Genomic DNA, 22,441 nt, shown 5'->3' on the forward strand with positions numbered 1-22,441 from the left:
TTTAGCAAAAGTGCAAAGCATGGTGCAATCTATTCATGGCATTCTCTCACCTCAGTTGCTGTCTGCTTTCACCTATACATACCCTGGGCCTCTCACTTCATACTTATTGAAGATACCTAGCAGGCAATGTCAGACCTTATAGGTAATTCTCAGACCACAGTGCTGGTTGTAATATGATTTCCCAGGTGGGAAAGTAACATTTTGATGTAATCTAGCCTCTGTTTAATACTTTGTGCTGTGCTGTGCTTAGTCCCTCAGTCATGTCCGACTCTTTGCAACCCCAGAGACTCTAGCCCTCCAAGTGCCTCTGTTCATAGGATTCCCTAGGCAAGAATACTGGAGTGAGTTGCCATGCCCCTCCTCCAGGGGATATTCCCAAACCAGGGATTGAGCCCAGATCTCCTGCATTATCAGCAGATTATATACCATATGAACCACTAGGGAAGCCCAAGAATAGAGGAGTGGTTGGCTTAGCCCTTCTCCAGGGGGTCTTCCCAACTCAGGAATTGCACTAGGGTCTCCTGCATCGCAGGCAGATTCTTTACTAGCTGAGCTACCAGCGAAGACCCTTTTATACCTCACAACCCTTCAAAAGCAAAGATCTAGCTCTGTTTCTTTTAAGAGGAAGAGCATCTATCTTGATAAAGAAAATACATGAGACAAATATTCAAGTTTCTTTCTCTTTTACTTCTTTCCTGTCTCCCTCTATAAATTGATTTAAAAAACATGAATAGGATTAGAAGTGGAAGGTTTGAACATCAGTAATGTTAAATTAAATAAATATTGATTATTGTTGTTGTTCAGTCCTTAAGTCTGACTCTTCTGTGAATTTTAGGAGTCTGCCAGGCTCCTCTGTCCATGGAATTCCCAGGAAAGAATACTGGAGTGAGTTGCCATTTCCTTCTCCAGGAGATCTCCGGAGGCAGAGATTGAACTCACATCTCCAGGACTGGCAGACAGATTCTTTACCACTGACCCATAACTGCCTGTTATAAAGGGAACATAGGAAATTCAAGAGATTAAGAAATTTGCTTAAATTCACATAAAAGGTAAACGGAAAGGCCAGGTCTAAAGTTTATAGCACATATTTCATCTCTGAGCCTTTCATGGGTTTCAAATGTCCTCATGAAGAGATGGGCTTAAAGAAACCTTATGGAGAAGGAAAGAGAATTTCCTCTCATCAAATCACATATGCTGAAGTGTAACTAATTGTCCCCCAGGTTTGCTTTTGCTCTTGGACTGTCTGAGCTATGTAGCTCATTGCATATCCTTTGGGACTGGTTTGGGAGAAATACTTTCCTGGAAGCTCCTGAAGCTGAAGTCCTATGTTAAGCATTCACAGACTTTTGTAGGAGTTACTATAAATATCCGATGAAGTAAAAAAAAAAAGCACTTAAACTCATGATTTTCCAAAAGATATATTGTGGGAAAAGAGCTGACTTCAGAGGCATTTCTCATTCAGAATGCAGAAATAGTTTTCTTCACAAAGTCTCCAAGAAGCAAATTAAGAAATTGGCCCCATTTTTCACATGACACCTCTCAGCTTCAATAAGAGACCTTGTTCTGTCTAAACAAGTGCTTCTGAGGAGGAGCTTGTGAATTATTGCCACATGCAGGGTTCCATTTTTCCATAAACTCCTTACATCCTATGACCTCTTGTGATAAATCCCAAGATAAGTCTTAATGAAGTATAGTTTGTGTGTTTTATTCAGGTTTCATATAATTTAACTTTTAAGTAAATTAAAGTTGAAGATGTGCAAAGTATATTTTATTGGAAGTCACTTGTTTGCTCATAAGAGGCAAGTTTTTTCATTTTCTCTGAAATATTTTCTTCTAATTGCCTCCTAAAGACCAAGCTATTAGAATCTTTAGTCAGTGTGTCTTCTAACGGATGATGGAGGTCCTGGGGAGTGTTCACACCAATGAAGGGTTATGTTGATCTAGGGTTCCTAGGCTTTCCTTGGAGTTGGCACATAGCTGTACTGCTGCTGCTGCTAAGTCACTCCAGTCGTGTCCAACTATGTGTGAACCCATAGACGGCAGCCCACCAGGCTTCCCCGTCCCTGGGATTCTCCAGGCAAGAACACTGGAGTGGGTTGCCATTTGCTCTTAAATGCATCTCTGCTCACAGAGGGTACAATGAACTGGATTGAGGCCAACTTGGTATAAATTTCTCTCTTGGGGATCTTCTTGCTGAAAGTGTAGGTCATTGCTAACGTTTCTAGGATGGAATATAAAATAGAACTGTGCTTTCTACACAGTTGAATTTTCAACCCCCTGACAACCCTCTGCTCATAATCAGACTCCCCTTTTGGTTTAGAGGAAAGTGACTGTGTGGTCAGCCAGGAAGAAAGAAGCTGAACTGTGATGAAATTTTGGCTCAAACTACCCTCTCTAATATTTTTGCTCACCTTCGCACTCTGTCTTTCTGTATCCTATCCCTGACTATTTTTTCCCTGGTTTCTGCTCACTCGCTCTCCTCTCTCCTGCTCTAACTTCATTAGTCTGCTTCCTTCCTCTGCTTCTCTATAATCCATTTAGATTCATTTGGTTTTCTGCTTTGATATTAGCCTCAATATGCAGTTTAATTAACTTTATTTTGGAGTCAGGACAGAAATTTAAGGTATCAACTTGACATCCTTCTCTGATGGCTCAGAATTTCTTTTTTAAGATGCAATCTATGTGATGACTGGGATTTGATATTTTATATGAAATGTGGGTGAGTGCTAGGCTATCTAGGTACATCCTTGTCTAGTTATACCCTAACTGCCTTAGTTAAAATACTCTGTATTACAGGTCAAACTTTGTAACTAGAAAAAGACAAACAAATGGCCACAGTTGCCTTGCAAAAAATTATGGAAGTCAGATGAAATAGTACAAGGGAAAGCTTGTTTGAATGATAAGATTAGATGATAAAAATATTTAATCCAGTATTGCTTTATTCAATCATATGTGTATGGAAACCCACATAGTAATATAGGAGCAGAGAAGATATAGACACATGTCTCCCTGGAGAAAAAAAAAATACAGACTTTGGCCCCAAATATCATTTAATTGGTTAAAATTTCAACAGGTGAAAGTAAAAATCTAAGGATGAAGGAAGCAAAAATAGTCTCCTCTACCACTAGTACTACTAGTATCATTCCATTATTTCAATTTGGGAGATACCATCTTTATTCTTCCTTATAGTATTTCTGTGCTTTTTCATATAAGTGTCGAATGACCTATTAATTTACTTAAATATGGGTTTTCAGATACTTTTCCTCTTTCTGATTGATCACCAATCCTTCATGGCATCAGAGATACCAACAAGTCAGTCATCAGATATGTACTAAGAGACTATTCATTATACAGAGTCAACAGATAGGGCATGGAAAAATGTCCTTAACCTCTTCACAACAAGTCAGTGAAGTGGTGGGATGATCCAGGGATGTTTGGAAATACAGACTGAATTCTGTCATAAAGTTCTGAGGGGGTATTGATCCAACCTAATGCATAGATTAAGTCTTTATGTTCCCAAATATTTTCTTTGCTTACTTAAAGCGAAACAAAATAAAATTAGATGCACTGGTTTCAGTGGTCTATTATCTGCCCACAGATTTTCTTTTACAGCTTTCTGATTTAATGAGAGTGCAGTCTTTATGGAGAGAAGATATATTTTTCCTAAAGCAATGCATGCTGTTTTTCTTCTAATGATATTTAATCATTCTCTCCAAACTGCTCCTCTTCTCACAGCAAAGGGCCCCCTGCCTTTTGTCTTCATCTCCTTTTGGAAACCTATTGCACTGAAATTGAACAATCATTAATTTATTCCCCTTCTAAATACTCACCAGAGATTACTGAAACTGTCATTTGGAGTGAGTGAAAGTTGCTGAGTCGTGTTTAGCTCTTTGAGACCCCATGTACTATACAATCCATGGAAATTCCCAGGCCAGAATACTGCAGTAAGTAGCTTTTCCCTTCTCCAGGGGTTCTTCCAAACCCAGGGATCAAATTCAGGTATCCCACATTGCAGGCAGATTCTTTACCAGCTGAGCCACAAGGGAAGCCCAGGAGTACTGGAGTGGGTAGGCTGTCCCTTCTCTGGTGGATCTTCTGATGAAGGAATCAAACCAGGGTCTGCTGCATTGCAGGTGGATTATTACCACCTAAGCAATCAGGGAAGCCATTTTGCGATTATAGTAATTATAACATTTCTAAATCTTTCTTTCTTTCTTTTTTAATTTTATTTTTACTTTGTTTTACTTTACAATACTGTATTGGTTTTGCCATACATTAGCATGAATCCACCACGAGTGTATATGAGCTCCCAATCCTGAATCCCCCTCCTACCTCCCACCCCCATATCATTTCTCTGGATCATCCCCGTGCACCAGCCCCAAGCATCCTGTATCCTGTATCAAACATAGACTGGCGATTTGTTTCTTACATGATAGTATACATGTTTCAATGCCATCCTCCCAAATCATCCAACCCTCTCCCTCTCCCTCAGAGTCCAAAAGTCCGTTCTATACATCTGTGTCTCTTTTGCTGTCTCGCATACAGGGTCATCATTGCCATCTTTCTAGATTCCATATATATGTGTTAGTATACTGTATTGGTGTTTTTCTTTCTGGCTTATTTCACTCTGTATAATCGGCTCCAGTTTCATCCACCTCATTAGAACTGATTCAAATATATTCTTTGTAATGGCTGAGTAATACTCCATTGTGTATATGTACCACAGCTTTCTTATCCATTCATCTGCTGATGGACATCTAGGTTGTTTCCATGTCCTGGCTATATTTTAGCTAGACTACAAGGAAACCTAAAGTTTTATTTAGATGTGTAAATTTATTAGAGGTAAGTGGACAATTTGACTTATTGATATGCAAATATTTATTCTATTCAAGGAAACCCTTGAGAGGGTAACAGGCAGGAAGGCCAGGAGTCTCCAAATGGAGGAAATAGCATGCAAGTGTCAGACATTTTTATCTCCCTTAAGCGGCAGGAGGAAACAAACTAGCAATATTTTTTTCTTTCTCTGTACAAATTTAAAAGGAGGTTTCTCTTTAAATTCTGTGTTGCCATGACACCTGGTTTCACCTGAAGTTAGCCAATGCCTTTTTCTTATGGAAATGTTTATCTTAAGCTATGCTAATGTACTATGCATTTACCCCAAACTCTGTCTTCAAGTTGGTTCCGCCTTTTGGGCTCAGAACCTACTTGATAAACCAGTATGTTATACTCTGATATTGTTCCTCTAATCTATGTAAATGATACTATTTGTATGGTGCTCTGCCCTTCTTCAAGATTCAAGTTAATCCTTTTATGGCCCAAGATACACCTTTTGGAGCCAAGATTATCCCAAAATACATCTTATGGGTGAGGGGCCTGGTGCCATTCTAAGTTTTGAGACACTCCTTTCTTTCATTAACAGACTGCTGGTGACTATATAACATCCAGCTAAAGACTAGCAGGGGGGCACTCTTTCTGCCCCCTTCTGATGCCTATGACAGAAGCTTTCTCTATCTCCTTTATACTTTAATAAAACTTTGTTACACAAAAGCTCTGAGCAATCAAGCCTTGTCTCTGGCCCCAGATTAAATTCTTCTCCTCCGGGGGCCAAGAATCCTGGCGCCGTAATTCAACAACAACCTTTCACCCAGTATAAACTTACTGGATACTTGGGTTTCAGAGACTCTTGTTGGAAACCTCAGCTTAACGTATCAAAAGCCATAGCTCCATTTTCCTCTCATATTTGAACAGTCCAATCAATTTATTCTCCAGGGATCTTTCTACTTTTGGCATTAAAATTAATTTGTATCGTCAGATAGAATTGTGTGTAATTTTATGTAATTAATGATCTTATGTAGAGGAATGTTACTTCTCCAATTTGGTTGTGAAGAGGTAGAGGACATTTTTCCATTCCCTATCAGCTGACTCCAGATATAAGTAGCTTCTTAATACATGTTTGATGACTGAGTTGATGCTGTTATTGATGCATTGAAGGACTGATAATTAATCGGAAAGAGAAAAAGTGTCTCAAAACTCATATTAAAACAAATTAAAAGGTCATTTGACATTTAAGTGAAAAAGCACAGAAATATTATAAGAAAGAATAAAGGTGAAATCTCTCAAATTGAAGTAAGAATAAAATGGAAAGGAGAGTAAATTTGATAGATTTTAGTGTATAAAATTGAAAAAGCTCATAACTTAAAGGTATTAACATTTTATTTACAAAAGATGTACATAATTCAAAATGGATAAAATATAAGTAAATATATACACAATATTATGCACTGTTGCTAATCAAAATGCATATAATTTTAATTCAGATAATCAAGTAAATATGAGTGCCCCATGTTAGGTTTTTATTAGAAATTCATGCCCCATTGTTATAAATATAGAAATAATGGAATAATACAATTGGTGCAGAAGAAGAGAAATTTAACTATATAAATACACACAAGATCCTGAAAACACTCACAGAATATGTAAGGAACTAACATTTTCATCCAGTGAGTGAAATTGGTTAATTATGAATTTTTAAGGGTACTTTTCACAGTCTGTAATCTACCATAAACTTTGGAGATTTTATTATGCAAAAATATTCATTCAATTTTTTCTAAAGTATATTGAAGTAACCAAATTGGAAGATTATTTAGTAGTTGTTAATAATTATGAAATATAAATTATTAAAATAACAAAAAGTTGTATAAGAAGAGTTTATTCAAAAGTTGTTCATTAGGATGAAAATCTGTAAACAACTTAAGATATGTGATAGAATTTATATTATGAGATTTTGATACATTAATTTATGGTTGCTAAATTAATAATTACAGTATGGATACTCTTTAAAAAATGTGAAAGGCTTTTAGTAATCAAAAATGAAAATTAGAAATTTTAAAAATATTATAAGATGATTGAAAATTTATATATGAGTGCCGAAGAATTGATGCTTTTGAACTGTGGTGTTGGAGAAGACTCTTGAGAGTCCCTTGGACTGCAAGGAGATCTAACCAGTCCATTCTGAAGGAGATCAACCCTGGGATTTCTTTGGAAGGAATGATGCTAAAGCTGAAACTCCAATACTTTGGCCACCTCATGCGAAGAGGTGGCTCACTGGAAAAGACTGTGGTGCTGGGAGGGATTGGGGGCAGGAGGAGAAGGGGATTGACAGAGGATGAGATGGGATGGCATCACTGACTCAATGGACGTGAGTCTGAGTGAACTCCGGGAGATGGTGATGGACAGGGAGGCCTGGCGTGCTGCGATTCATGGGGTCGCAGAGTTGGACACGACTGAGCGACTGAACTGAACTGAACTGAACTGATGCTTATAAAAAGAATAAAACAGAACAATGGGAGATATTTGTATGTTTAAATCCTGAAATACATTTAAAAATTATGTCTTAGATAAAAATTAGAAGAGTACAAACCTCTGGAAAACAGTAGTAGGAGAATCAGATATGGACAGGGCATTATATGAGTTTTAGAAATATAAGAAATGGCACTTCATATTGGATCCATAGATTGTGAAGATTAATTTGATGCATTTCTGAATAGCATGGGTAATGGGTTATTTCAAACATATAGTAATTTTTTCTCAAAATGTCAGTTTCAATGATTTACTCAAATATATCATGTGCCCTAATTGGCAATGAAAGTAATAGTATAATTGCAACTAGCCTAAAAGTTGGAAAAACAATTTTTTCTTAAAGCTTACTGCCTTATGAACCAGCAATCCCACTTCTGGGCATACACACCGAGGAAACCGGAATTGAAAGAAACACATGTACCCCAATGTTCAGCGCAGCACTGTTTATAATAGCCAGGACATGGACACAACCTAGATGTCCATCAGCAGATGAATGGATAAGAAAGCTGTGGTACATATACACAATGGAGTATTACTCAGCCATTAAAAAGAATACATTTGAATCAGTTCTAATGAGGTGGATGAAACTGGAGCCAATTATATAGAGTGAAGTAAGCCAGAAAGAAAAACAGCAATACAGTATACTAACACATATATATGTAATTTAGAAAGATGGTAATGATAACCTTATATGCAAGACAGCAAAAGAGACATAGATGTATAGAATGGACTTTTAGACTCTGTGGGAGAGGGAGAGGGTGGGATGACTTGGGAGAACGGCATTGAAACATGTATACTATCATGTAAGAAACGAATCGCCAGTCTATGTTCGATACAGGATACAGGATGCTTGGGGCTGGTGCATGGGGATGATCCAGAGAAATGATATGGGGAAGGAGATGGGAGGGGGGTTCAGGATTGGGAACTCATGTACTCCCGTGGCTGACTCATGCTAATGTATGGCAAAACCAATACAGTATTGTAAAGCAAAATAAAGTAAAAATAAAAATTAAAAAGAGAAAGACATCTATCATCAGGCAGACTATAATACAGTGATGAAGAATATATTAAGAAAGAGTTTGATGCAGCCTTCAGGGAATTAAGCACCATGTCATTGGCCAGACTGCTAAGAATCACATTGTACAAACACTGAATCAAATATCATCCAGAAAGCTGAATAAAATGCGAGGGGTCAAGTTATTAAAAAATAAAAAAAAATAAAAAAATCTTAATCCAAACATGATTTTGAACAGATCAGAAATAATAGATGCAACCTGGTTTCCAAATCAAGAAATGTGTTTCTTCAAGAAAGAACCCCCAAAAGTGTTATAAAATTATATAGAATATAAACTTTTATATATAAATGAATTTTATATATAAAATTCAGTAGTTGATATGTATATACATTATATGAGCATATACATCAAATACACATATATCTATTGGAACCTCTAATTGTAATTTGAAGAAAAGGCATCAAGACATTAAAGTGACCTGATCGATATCATACAACAAAGTCATAAACTCTCAGACTTTGGTAAAGAGCACAGTCATTGAGGGTTCTCTCACACAAATCTTATTCCCTATTCCCTTATTCCCTGGTTAAAGCATGAAAACCAGCATAAAAAAACATTATTTCATAATTTATTGCAATGCATGAAAACCTTGAGAAATAGTGAGTTATATGTTCTGATGGAGTTATAACTCTAAAAGTTATAATTTCAAGTCCAAATACATTTCTATTGCCAAGTCACGATTTCCCCCACTTCCTTTGCAGATGAACCACTTCTCAGCTATGCCTGTTTTCCATTCACCATAACCATGGAGGTGAACAGCAGTGTGAACGAGTTCATTCTGCTTGGGTTAGCACAGACTCTACTAAAGGACAAAGTAGTTTTTGTGATCTTCTTGCCTCTATACCTTGCAACTCTGTTGGCAAACTTCTTAATTGTGATGACCATACGAAATAGGCAGACACTTGGGAGCCCGATGTGCTTTTTCCTTTTCTACTTATCCTTTGCTGATGCCTGTTTGGTGACAACAACTGCCCTTAGGTTGATTGCAGATTCTGTATCTGAGAAGAAAATAATCTCCTATAATGAGTGCATGACCCAGATCTTTGCATTTCACTTCGTTGGGTGCCTGGAGATCTTGGTACTTGTTCTCATGTCCATTGATTGCTATGTGGCCACTTGCAAGCCCCTGTGGTACACAGCCATCATGAGCCAGCATGTCTGTGGCACACTGGTGAAACTGGCTTGGGTGGGGGCCTTCATTCTTCAGCACAGATTCTCTTGGTTTTGAGATTACCCTTCTGTGGCCACAGTGTTATTGGTCACTATTTCTGTGATATGCAACCATTGTTGAAACTTGCCTGCATTGATACTTATGTCATCAATCTACTCATAGTGTTTAACAGTGGGGCTATATGCATGGTGAGTTTCATACTGCTGCTAATCTCCTATGTTTTCATCTTACGTTCTCTGAATAATCATAGTCCAGAAGGAAGAAAGAAAGCCCTATCTACTTGCACCTCTCAAATTATCGTTATTGTGTTATTCTTGCACTGTATATATACACATACACTCGCCCTGTAACTGCATTTCCAGTGGATAAGATGGTGGCTGTGTTTTACACTATTGGGACACCTTTGCTCAACCTCTTGATTTACACTCTGAGGAATGCAGAAGTCAAACAGGCCATGAGAAGGCTATGGTGCAACAAACTCTGACTCGAGATGGCAAAGTGCAGAAGATGCCAATTGCTAATTCTGCCACAGTATAAATAAAACGGGATTGATAGGAAAGGCAAAATGTTCTCATCCCAGTGTGGACAACATAGTTCTCTTCCAGTGGGACCTGTACAAAGATAAGCAGAATCTATGGAGCACAGATCTGTATTATTTTAACCAATGTCTCATGGAGAGACAGAACATGAAGTGCAATCACAATTGTGGGAGCACAAGAGCATTCCTCACTTCTGCCATCTGCTTTGAAGCTCTTTTAAGGCTCGAGAACCAGATTCTGTTGTTTCTGTAGCTTTATTTTCTTATTTTGAACCCTATTTTGTTTGTTTTTCTTTTTCATGTTTCTTATTCAAATTTTATACTCTGTCCTTGATTTCTGTCATCTATTTTGTTGTTAAACCAGCGCAGGCACTACTTTGTATCATATCTTTTCTGGCTCAAGAGTCAGTCCATCAGGTCATTCCCAGAAACATTCTTTCCAAGGAGCATAAATAGCAAATAGTTAAGCTCCTATTTTATGCTTGTCTCCCTCTTGAAACACCCTTAAAAATTGGCCTTTCTTTTGCTTGTGGTGTACAGGGAAATGACTAACTTTCCAATCAAACTAGACAATTCTATTTATAACAAAAATATTTTCTGTATTGATCCATAATTTTTATATATTTTTATAATTTACATAATTTTAATATTTTTGTTCATCATGTTAACCATTATTTTATATTATTTAATTTTACATACTTATTAATGTTTTTGTAATTTAAATCTTTGGACACTTCCCAAATACTTGGTGAATCAGTGATAATTTTATAAAATTTTAAGAATTATATTATAAAACCCAGCATGTCATTGATGAGACCATATATACAAAACAGGCAACAACTGGCATATAAAACAGAGCTAAAAAGAGAAGATGTCCACAGAAGTGAGACTCTCAACTTGGAAACACAGAACAAAATATGTCAAGAATGGAAACTTTTTCCATCATATTTGGCTATGAAAGGGAATAAATTAATGGAATAAGTTTCTGGCAACAAATTAGTGTTGAAAACGTGGTATTTTAGGATGAAGGAAACAACAGTATGTTTCATGATGATGGGAATGATTCTGAAGAGAGCAAAAGGGGGTAAGAGAGCGATTATCAGATCATTGCTCTTACGTAGAAGGCGGAAATGGGATCTGTCTGGTACACAAGTGGGCATGTTGACTTGGAACAGTGGTTACTGTTCTTTAGCGGCTAAGTCATGTCTGACTCTTTTGTGACCCTATGGACTTTAGTCCGTCAGGCTCCTTCTGTCCATGGGATTTCCCAGGCAAGAATACTGGAGTGGGTTGCCATTTTCTTTTCCAGGGGATCTTCCCAACCCAGGAATGAAATCCCTGTCTCCTGCATAGGCAGGCAGATTCTTTACCATTAAGCCACCAGGGAAGCCCTGGAATGGTAGAGCTGATAATTTACAGCAGATAGAATTCTATAATGGACACGGAGGCTGATTAAGTGGGTATGGATGTTGGGGGTGGGAAGAAGGGGTGATGTGAGTTTGTAGAAATACTTTTTTAAATTGTTTCAGGTGTTCTCTTAAGTAGAAAGTCAAGTCATTGGTTGAGACTGAAGAAATAAAAGAAGATATTGGGATTTTAAAGATAAAGGTAAAGGTGAAAATATAACTCTAGCTCTTTATCATTACTTGCCCTAAGAGACTTTTATCCACTTTAGAACATTGAGAGGATAGATGGATGCTAGAATTGCAGCATAGAAGGCTCACTTGAGATCCAGTTCAGGTATTTAAAATGAGGTTAGCTAGGGACTTCCCTGGCACTCCAGTGGTTAAGACTCCATGCTTCCACTGCAAGGGGCACATTTCAATGCTTCACAGTATGGGGGGAAAAAAAGTGGGACCGCTTAGTGCAGTCCTAAAGCACACTCATGGGATAAAGCACAACTTAGCTAAAAATCCACACAACAATTAACATTTCCTGAAGACAAGTCAATCTACAAATTCCTTTGTATTTATTTTTCCTCAAAAGAGTAAACTTTTTTTTTCTCTTGAATGTGATGGATGTCTTTATTACCTTGATTCACATAATATGTCCAAATTAATCAAATTGTAAGTGTTAATTAAGTGTAGTTTTTGTGTACCAGTTATACCTAAACAAAGCTGAGTTGCAGATTCCTTTTTGCCTTTTCATACTATCCGTGGTAGAAGCTGTGGGGTCGCAGAGTCGGACACAATTTGAAAGTTGTTTTTAAAATACTATTCAGAAGTTGCTTGTATATTTTTGAGATTAGTTGTTTGTCAGTTGCTTCATTTGCTATTATTTTCTCCCATTCAGAAGGCTGTCTTTTCACCTTGCTTATATTTTCCTTTGTTGTGCAGAATCTTTTAATTTTAATTAGATCCCATTTGTTTATTTTTGCTTTTATTTCCAGAATTCTGGGAGGTGGATCATAGAGGATCCTGCTGTGATTTATGTCTGAGAGTGTTTTGCCTATGTTCTCCTCTAGGAGTTTTATAGTTTCTGATCTTACATTTAGATCTTTAATCCATTTTGAGTTTATTTTTGTGTACGGTGTTAGAAAGTGATCTAGTTTCATTCTTTTACAAGTGGTTGACCAGTTTTCCCAGCACCACTTGTTAAAGAGATTGTCTTTACTCCATTGTATATTCTTGCCTCCTTTGTCAAAGATAAGGTGTCCAACTAATCTCAAAAATATACAAGCAACTTGTGCAGCTCAATTCCAGAAAAATAAACGACCCAATCAAAAAATGGGCCAAAGAACTAAATAGACATTTCTCCAAAGAAGACATACAGATGGCTAACAAACACATGAAAAGATGCTCAACATCACTCATTATTAGAGTAATGCAGATCAAAACCACAATGAGGTACCATTTCACACCAGTCAGAATGGCTGCGATCCAAAAATCTGCAAGCAATAAATGCTGGAGAGGGTGCGGAGAAAAGGGAACCCTCCTACACTGTTGGTGGGAATGCAAACTAGTACAGCCACTATGGAGAACAGTGTGGAGATTCCTTAAAAAATTGCAAATAGAACTACCTTATGACCCAGCGATCCCACTGCTGGGCATACACACTGAGGAAACCAGAATTGAAAGAGACACATGTACCCCAATGTTCATCGCAGCACTGTTTATAATAGCCAGGACATGGAAACAACCTAGATGTCCATCAGCAGATGAATGGATAAGAAAGCTGTGGTACATATACACAATGGAGTATTACTCAGCCGTTAAAAAGAATTCATTTGAATCAGTTTTGATGAGATGGATGAAACTGGAGCCAATTATACAGAGTGAAGTAAGCCAGAAAGAAAAACACCAATACAGTATACTAACACATATATATGGAATTTAGGAAGATGGCAATGACGACCCTGTATGCAAGACAGGAAAAAAGACACAGATGTGTATAACGGACTTTTGGACTCAGAGGGAGAGGGAGAGGGTGGGATGATTTGGGAGAATGGGAATTCTAACATGTATACTGTCATGTAAGAATTGAATCGCCAGTCCATGTCTGACGTAGGGTGCAGCTTGCTTGGGGCTGGTGCATGGGGATGACCCAGAGAGATGTTGTGGGGAGGGAGGTGGGAGGGGGGTTCATGTTTGGGAACGCTTGTAAGAATTAAAGATTTTAAAATTTAAAAAAAAAAAAAAAACTATTCAACTTGCGCGCCACCTTGTGGGAAGACAGCATAAGGGCTGAATTAAAGGCAGAAAGTGAAGAGGAACTAAAAAGCCTCTTGATGAAAGTGAAAGAGGAGAGTGGAAAAGTTGGCTTAAAGCTCAACATTCAGAAAACTAAGATCATGGCATCTGGTCCCATCACTTCATGGGAAATAGATGGGGAAACAGTGTCATAATTTATTTCTTTTGGCTCCAAAATCACTGCAGATGGTGATTGCAGCCATGAAATTAAAAGACTTCTTGGAAGGAAAGTTATAACCAACTTAGATAGCAAATTCAAAAGCAGGACATTACTTTGCCAACAAAGGTCCGTCTAGTCAAGGCTATGGTTTTTCCAGTAGTCATGAATGGATGTGAGAGTTGGACTGTGAAGAAAGCTGAGCACTGAAGAATTGATGCTTTTGAACTGTGGTGTTGGAGAAGGGTCATGAGAGTCCCATGGACTGCAAGGAGATCCAACCAGTTCATTCAAACGAAATCAGCCCTGGGTGTTCTTTGGAAGGAATGACGCTAAAGCTGAAACTGCAATACTTTGGCCACCTCATGCAAAGTGTTGACTCATTGGAAAAGACTCTGATGCTGGGAGGGATTGGGGGCAGGAGGAGGAGGGGACGACAGAGGATGGCATCACCGACTCAATGGACATGAATTTGGGTGAACTCCGGGAGTTGGTGATGGACAGGGAGGCCTGGTGTGCTGCAATTCATGGGGTCGCAAAGATTTGGACACAACTGAGCGATAAATTTTATACACTTTAAGGGATTTTATGTGTGTGCTTGTACATATACCCAGTTAAATATTATGGAACAATGCAAGTCCTATCAGATAATTTTACTAAAGAGTTTGAGGCAAGAAGAGAATAAAATTCTATTCTTTATCACTGAGGTGTTAGGTTGAAAGAAGTGAGGGAAGGAAAATATTGATCGATTTCATTTGCTTTGTGATCTTATTTGTATTTGTTCTTGAGGTGACTTACTGTCAGTTGTCGCTGTGGCTGTCATGTCTATTTCACATTTCAGAAAAGAAGTTAATATTATAATTACTGATATTATAAGAATGTCTATCTCCTTAATGTATCATATCAAAAAGAAAGCCAAAGTGGAAAAAAATGAAACCAGTAAGGGGGTATTTTCTCCAGTGCCCAGAACTCAGTGCTCATTTGCTCAGTTGTGTCTGACTCTTTGCGACCCCAGGGACTGTAGACTGCCAGGATCCTCTGTCCATGGAATTTTCCAGGCAATAATACTGAAGCAAGTTGCCATTGCCTGCTTCAGGGGATCTTCCCAACCCAGGGATTGAACCCAGGTCTGTGGTGCCTCCTGCACTGGCTGGCAGAGTCTTTACTACTGGGCCACTGGGAAGCCATGTCACACCTAAAATATTCACTAATATTTGAGAGCAAATATGTATATGTTAAAAGTAAATCTATGTCTTGTGACTGATTTGTTATAACACCATTATGGAGATTGTATCAATACATGGCAATAACCAGTGCAGTCATATCCCTGAAGGACAGAGGATGACAGTGGTGTAGGCATTCAATTTGCAAATCCTGAAGTCCAAACTAGTAATTGATTTCAGATGAAGACCAAGGCTGAAGCTGAACTTCAGATCATCCCTATTTAAGTGTCTTTTTCAAGATACTCAAATTTGGGAAACAACTGGCTGCACATTAAAAAGGTATCATTAGATGTCATGTATTGATACATAAAAATGGAAACTTCAAAGGGACACAAAGCCTTCAATGTGAGAATGGTGCTGTGCCCATGCTCTGAGTGACAGGAAGCGGGAGAAGAGTGATCTTAGGAAGACATTCTAGGTAAAAGCAGGGAGTTGGCACGTGAGGGAAAGGCAAGAGGTCTTAGTTTCTATTGACTGGGCAGGGCCTGGAGACAGACACCATTCACAGTGGCTGATGCAGTGTCTTCAGAGAATCTTTTATTATGTTGGGGGAATTGAGGCCTGCTAGTAGGAGCCATTTTTAGTAGCTTCATGGTAGGATTCAGCAGTGTAGGTCCTGCCAAGAAACCACTGGCTGCTCAAAGAAATTTTCACTGGAGAATAAATAAACCAAAGTGCCTGTTAGTGTGGATCTGGCTTTGGCACCAAGTATTCTGAGTAATTAAAACACTGTGTTGGCCGTGGAGACCGAGACCAGGTTGGAAGGAGGTAGTGACCAGAGCTTACCATTTACCTCAGGGACTGCACTTTTCCTTCCCTGATTCCTGTGTGAAAGGCAGGGACTAGAGTGCCAAGGTATCTCTAAGTGAGGCTGATCTAAAGAATAGGTTATAATCATTGCCTTAGTATAGTTCATGACCCCAAGAATTATACCCTAGAGAAATACTGGGCATTTGCATGTAGAAGTCTCTACATCAGCTGCTGCTGCCACTGCTAAGTCACTTCAGTCGTGTCCGACTCTGTGCAACCCCATAGACAGCAGCCCACCAGGCTCCTCCATCCCTGGGATTGTCCAGGCAAGGACAGTGGAGTGGGTTGCCATTTCCTTCTCCAGGCATGAAAGTGAAAAGTGAAAGTGAAGTCTCATTTTCCATGCAAGAGTACTGAAGTGGGGTGCCATCGCCTTCTCTGCTCTACATCAGCAAATAAATCATATTGGATTATTGCTTATTAAAGATTTTATTTTTTAAGATAAGTTCTATGTTCACAGAAGTATGGTAATAAACACATTTTCCACATACCCCCTGCCAATTCAGGAGTCCTAAAAGACCCAGGTTTGATCCCTGGGTTGGGAAGTTCTCCTGGAGTTGGAAATGGCAACCCACTCCAGTATTCATGCCTGGAAAATTCCATGTATAGATAAGATGGGTTATCTTATCTGTCTATCTTACAGGGCATGGGGCTGCAAAGAGTTTGACATAACTGAGTTGGACACTACTGAGTGACTAAGCAACAAAAACTGTTTATAGTAGTCAAATTTCATGAATAATATATAAACATATTTTGAAATAGTGATACAATGGAGATGAATCTAGAAACTATAAAACATAAAATACTCAAGAAGATTATTCTTATGGATGTTAAGAGTCCCATAATTTAACGTGGCCGTATGGTACTGTTCAAAGTACAATATCTTTTACTTCAGGTTGTGGAGACAAACCACCTTAGATTTTAAATGCTTAAGCAGAACCTTGAATTGTGTAAACTTGAACTATTGAGTGACAATATCCCATTGTAATCTATATGTAACGTCAGGAAATTTGCATCCTTTAAGAGGTTATTCTGAAATTAAAAAAAAAAAGAAAAAATAGAAATGGGGATATCTGAAACATTACCAATGATTAAAATACATTCATTTTTCTACATTACTGTGTGTCAAATAGTAGATATCATGCATGTGTACGTGCTCAGTCACTTCAGTCACATCCAACTCTTTGTGACTCTATGGATGATAGTCCGCTAGACTCTTGAGTCCATGGGATTCTCCAGGCAAGATACTAGTGTGGGTTGCCATGCCCTCCTCCAGGGGAACTTCTCAACCCAGGGACAGAACTTGCATCTCTTAGATCTCCTGCATTGGCAGGAGGGTTCTTTACCTCTAGTGCCACTTTGGAAGCCAATTAGATATCATAAGGATACTTAAAGGAAATGATGTTTTATTTAGAGATTATACATGCATCCTCTCCCTCTTTTCAAACTATAATATCTGGAAGTGAGTGTGCAGTAAAGTGGGGCATAGTCTACATTTATAAAAATATACATTTGTAAAAATAAGTATAGCAAATGTATAGTATAAATATGTCTGTAAATAAAACATTATTTATAGGGTGTGAGTGGGCTATGATTTTATTTTTTATTTTTTTTAGTTACCCATAAGTCAATTTATAACATTTGTCAAAAGAATACACATATGTTAAGTAATTTTTTCTTCATGTACATTTTTAAAGACCTAGGGAAATTTAGTTTATAAGAACAACTGTGGCCGCTGACACCAAGATGACCCTGGTATGGCCACATCAAACAAGGCTAACGTGGGCACCCAACAAGATACCCTCAGAATGTGACTTCTTTTTTTTTAATTTTAATTTTTATTTTATTTTACTTTACAATACTGTATCAGTTTTGCCATACATTGACATGAATCCACCAAAGGTGTACATGAGTTCCCAACCCTGAACCCCCCTCCCACCTCCCACCCCATATCATCTCTCTGGATCATCCCCATGCACCAGCCCCAAGCATCCTGTATCCTGCATCAAACATAGACTGGCGATTCGTTTCTTACATGATAGTATACATGTTGCAATGCCATTCTCCCGAATCATCCCACCCTCTCCCTCTCCCTCAGAGTCCAAAAGTCCGCTCTACAAATCTGTGTCTCTTTTGCTGTCTTGCATATAGGGTCATCATTACCATCTTTCTAAATTCCACATATATGTGTTAGTATACTGTATTGGTGTTTTCCTTTCTGGCTTACTTCACTCTGTATCATTGGCTCCAGTTTCATCCATCTCATTAGAACTGATTCAAATGTATTCTTTTTAATGGCTGAGTAATACTCCACTGTGTATATGTACCACAGCTTTCTTATCAATTCATCTGCTGATGGACATCTAGGTTGTTTCCATGTCCTGGCTATTATAAACAGTGCTGCAATGAACATTGGGGTACATGTGTCTCTTTCAATTCTGGTTTCCTCGGTGTGCATGCCCAGCAGTGGGATTGCTGGGTCAAAAGGCAGTTCTATTTGCAATTTTTAAAGGAATCTCCACACTGTTCTCCATAGTGGCTGTACTAGTTTGCATTCCCACCAACAGTGTAAGAGGGTTCCCTTTTCTCCACACCCTTTCCAGCATTTATTGCTTGCAAGCTTTTGGATAGTAGCCATTCTGACTGGTGTGAAGTGGTACATCATTGTGGTCTTGATTTGCATTTCTCTAATAATGAGTGACGTTGAGCATCTTTTCATGTGTTTGTTAGCCATCCGTATGCCTTCTTTGGAGAATTGTCTGTTTACTTGTTTGGCCATTTTTTGATTGGGTCGTTTATTTTTCTGGAATTGAGCTGCGTAAGTTGTTTGTATATTTTGAGATTAGTTGTTTGTCAGTTGCTTCATTTGCTATTGTTTTCTCCCATTCCGAAGGCTGTCTTTTCACCTTGCTTATATTTTCCTTTGTTGTGCAGATGCCATTTGTTATTTTAATTAGATCCCATTTGTTTATTTTTGCTTTTATTTCCAGAATTCTGGGAGGTGGATCATAGAGGATCCTGCTGTGATTTATGTCTGAGAGTGTTTTGCCTATGTTCTCCTCTAGGAGTTTTGTAGTTTCTGATCTTACATTTAGATCTTTAATCCATTTTGAGTTTATTTTTGTGTGCGGTGTTAGAAAGTGATCTAGTTTCATTCTTTTACAAGTGGTTGACCAGTTTTCCCAGCACCACTTGTTAAAGAGATTGTCTTTACTCCATTGTATATTCTTGCCTCCTTTGTCAAAGATAAGGCGTCCATATGTGTGTGGATTTATCTCCGGGCTTTCTATTTTGTTCCATTGATCTATATTTCTGTCTTTGTTCCAGTGCCATATTGTCTTGATGACTGTGGCTTTGTAGTAGAGCCTGAAGTCAGGCAAGTTGATTCCTCCAGTTCCATTCTTCTTTCTCAAGATTGCTTTGGCTATTCGAGGTGTTTTGTATTTCCATACAAATCTTGAAATTATTTGTTCTAGCTCTGTGAAAAATACCGCTGGTAGCTTAATAGGAATTGCATTGAATCTGTAGATTGCTTTGCATAGTATACTCATTTTCACTATATTGATTCTTCCAATCCATGAACATGGTATATATCTCTATCTATTAGTGTCCTCTTTGATTTCTTTCATCTGTGTTCTATAGTTTTCTATATATAAGTCTTTAGTTTCTTTAGGTAGATATATTCCTAAGTATTTTATTCTTTTGTTGCAATGGTGAATGGAATTGTTTCCTTAATTTCTTTTTCTCCTTTTTTGGGCTATGATTTTAAAGTACCAAAGGCAGTCAAATAAATCCAAAATGCCAACTCACACAACATTCACGCATAGACCCATAAGTTTATTGAAAATATAAAAGTAATGAAGTTAATTAAATGGAGCCATATCTCTTAACTGTATATTCATTCAGCAAAATTAATTGGAATCCACAAATAATTGTATTTGAAAAGTGCTGTAGAAAAGTCTACTTTTAAGCTTACTTGAGACTCTTAATTCTAACTTCAGATATAAAAATTAGTTCCTTATGGAAAATAAGTAATGTGAACACACATATGGGATAGTGGTAAGTCAATTTTAGGTAGAAGAGACAGCACCGGGTTCACACAGTTGTATCAGACACATGACCTTAGATATTCTCTGCTATGTCTGTGCTTGTCTTGCCTGCCTAATATCACTGGTTTTGTTCTACTGTTCTCTCTGCCCTTTGTTTGACATCTGGTGTTCTCTGTCTATAGTTGCGTTTCTATGTGTATACGTCCGCAGTCTGGCAGGTTTTCCTCCCAAACAGTTTATTTATTAGACACTGTGGTCTCATGTCTGATCGTGGACCTTCAACATGATTGTTCTTCCTGACTCAGTGAAAGAGTCAGATTCAAATAATCATAACCTCTTTATGTTTTAAGGAATAATATATGTAATCTAGGAAACCTCTCTTCTTTTTATTGGTTATACTTCAAAGTCTTACCATATGTTTACTTACATTGAGAACATCATGGAACTGGTAAGAATCTTTTTTCCTTAGGAAGACTCTGACTATTGGGGTTGACCTCATATTAATATTCTTTCCATAAAATATTCTTCTCCTAAAGTGGTGTTGGTTTAGTTGCTAAGTCATGTCCGACTCTTACAACCCCATGGACTGTAGCCCACCAGGTGCTTCTGTCCATGGGATTCTCCAGGCAAGAATATTGGAGTGGGTTGCCATTTCCTTCTCTATCTCCTAAAGTAATCCTTTCTTTGTTGAGGGAGAGTATTAAATTTTCTCTTGAACCACACCCATTACAATAATTTGTTTATAATACTGTGTTATTATGATAGTAGCATAGATGGCCCAAACAGAGGTAGATGAATTTATGTGAGCTGGAAGGAAAGAGTACATATAGTTGACAATAGGGAGTTTAAAAATAATAATTAAGTAAAGAAAGAATGTTATAAGCCAGAGGAATGTTTTTAGGATTTGAAAGAGAAATAGTTACACCACAAGTATGAATTTTTTAGTGAGTTTTGATAGAATTCAGAAAAAAGAGTAGCTTAAGAAACACTGAGATATTCAGATGAAAATTATATTTATGCAGTAGAGATGTATATCAACTTTTGTCATAATTTACCAATATTGCAGTCTGATTAAATAGTCATGAAGAGTCTTTCTGATTTTGATTTGCTTTCTTATTTGTATTTTTATCTATGTAAGAAATTCAGTTTGACTATTTTTGTTTATTTAGAACTTCTTTTTCTATTTATAAATTACTAAAACATATATAATTACTAAATTTGTAATAATTTTATTTTACCAAGAACTTTGGAATTGCTTTGGCTCAGGGAAAAAACTGTCTATTTCTCCACTTGAAAATGGGAGTATGTGAATTATACATCTAAGAAAATTGTTTTAGCTTTGGTTAAATTTAAGGCTAATCATTTTAAGTGATTTACTCTGAGTAAAAGTAAATCATAGCTGCTAGAGTTGGATTCTGTTCCTGTGAGATTTTCACAGTAGTAAATTCTGGGCAGGTGGCAGAGTTTTAATTGAAGTCTTCTACTTCAGGAAAAGGAATATTATTTTTCTTTGAAAAGGCTGCATACTGTATCTAATGTAATACTTCCTCAAATATACTCTAGTATGCCCCTGGAGAAGGAAGGGGCAACCCACTCCAGTACTCTTGCCTTGAAAATCCCATGGACAGAGGAGCTTGGTGCAGGCGATTATCCATGGGGTTGCAAAGAGTCGGGCACGACTGAACAACTTCACTTTCACTTTATTTTAGTATGTCTTCTGGGCATGCTTTGAATATAGAGTTCCTTTGACCATTGTCACCATATTTCTTGCAGATAGAGAATAATATCTAATTCATGTCCAGGGTTTTATAATAAACACTGTAGAACCACATAGAAATCTGAATGTGCAACCTCACGAGGAATGTTTGTTTACCAGTGCTCTGGTAAAGAGTGGGACTCTGAGATCTAGAACACACACATTTGTATGAAGATAAGTAAGAACTGTGAGTATACAAATATTCACGTAAGTAGTTTCCTCTTTCTTGAAAAAGAGGAAAGAGCAGTCTTCTCTAGCCTACACACTACATTACCGCCACATTTGGAAAAAAAAAAAGCGCGCTGTCATGTAAAGATGTTTATTCTTCTCATGAACTTCCTCCTTCATCCCTTACTGCTTCCAAACAGCTAACCAGGGTCAAGTCACAAGAAAGTCCAAACAAGAAAGGGTTTTAATGTACACTCATATCATTGAAAATGCTTCATAGAGTAACAATGTGTTTTGCTTTACTTACAGAACCAATTATTAGATCTGTGGCAAAGAACTACAAGACATAGCTACTAATGTATGAAAGAATGTATAGTCCACTTTTTCTTTGATTGTAGGTAGTGACAATGTCTTAACACACTATGCTGTTCTGGGGTGCAGTAGC

The 22,441-nt window shown here is 37.7% G+C and overlaps 1 protein-coding gene and 1 pseudogene across 1 annotated transcript in view; both read left to right on the plus strand.

Moving 5' to 3' along the window:
• The window catches only part of LOC102181832 (NADPH--cytochrome P450 reductase), a gene marked incomplete in the record, with an annotated part of 1,163,480 nt that overhangs the window by 525,532 nt on the left and 615,507 nt on the right, over positions 1 to 22,441 (plus strand).
• LOC102185455 lies at positions 9,181 to 10,090 on the plus strand (annotated as a pseudogene).

This window comes from Capra hircus, chromosome 25 (assembly GCF_001704415.2).
Source record: "Capra hircus breed San Clemente chromosome 25, ASM170441v1, whole genome shotgun sequence".
In the NCBI taxonomy this organism is placed as follows: domain Eukaryota; kingdom Metazoa; phylum Chordata; class Mammalia; order Artiodactyla; family Bovidae; genus Capra; species Capra hircus.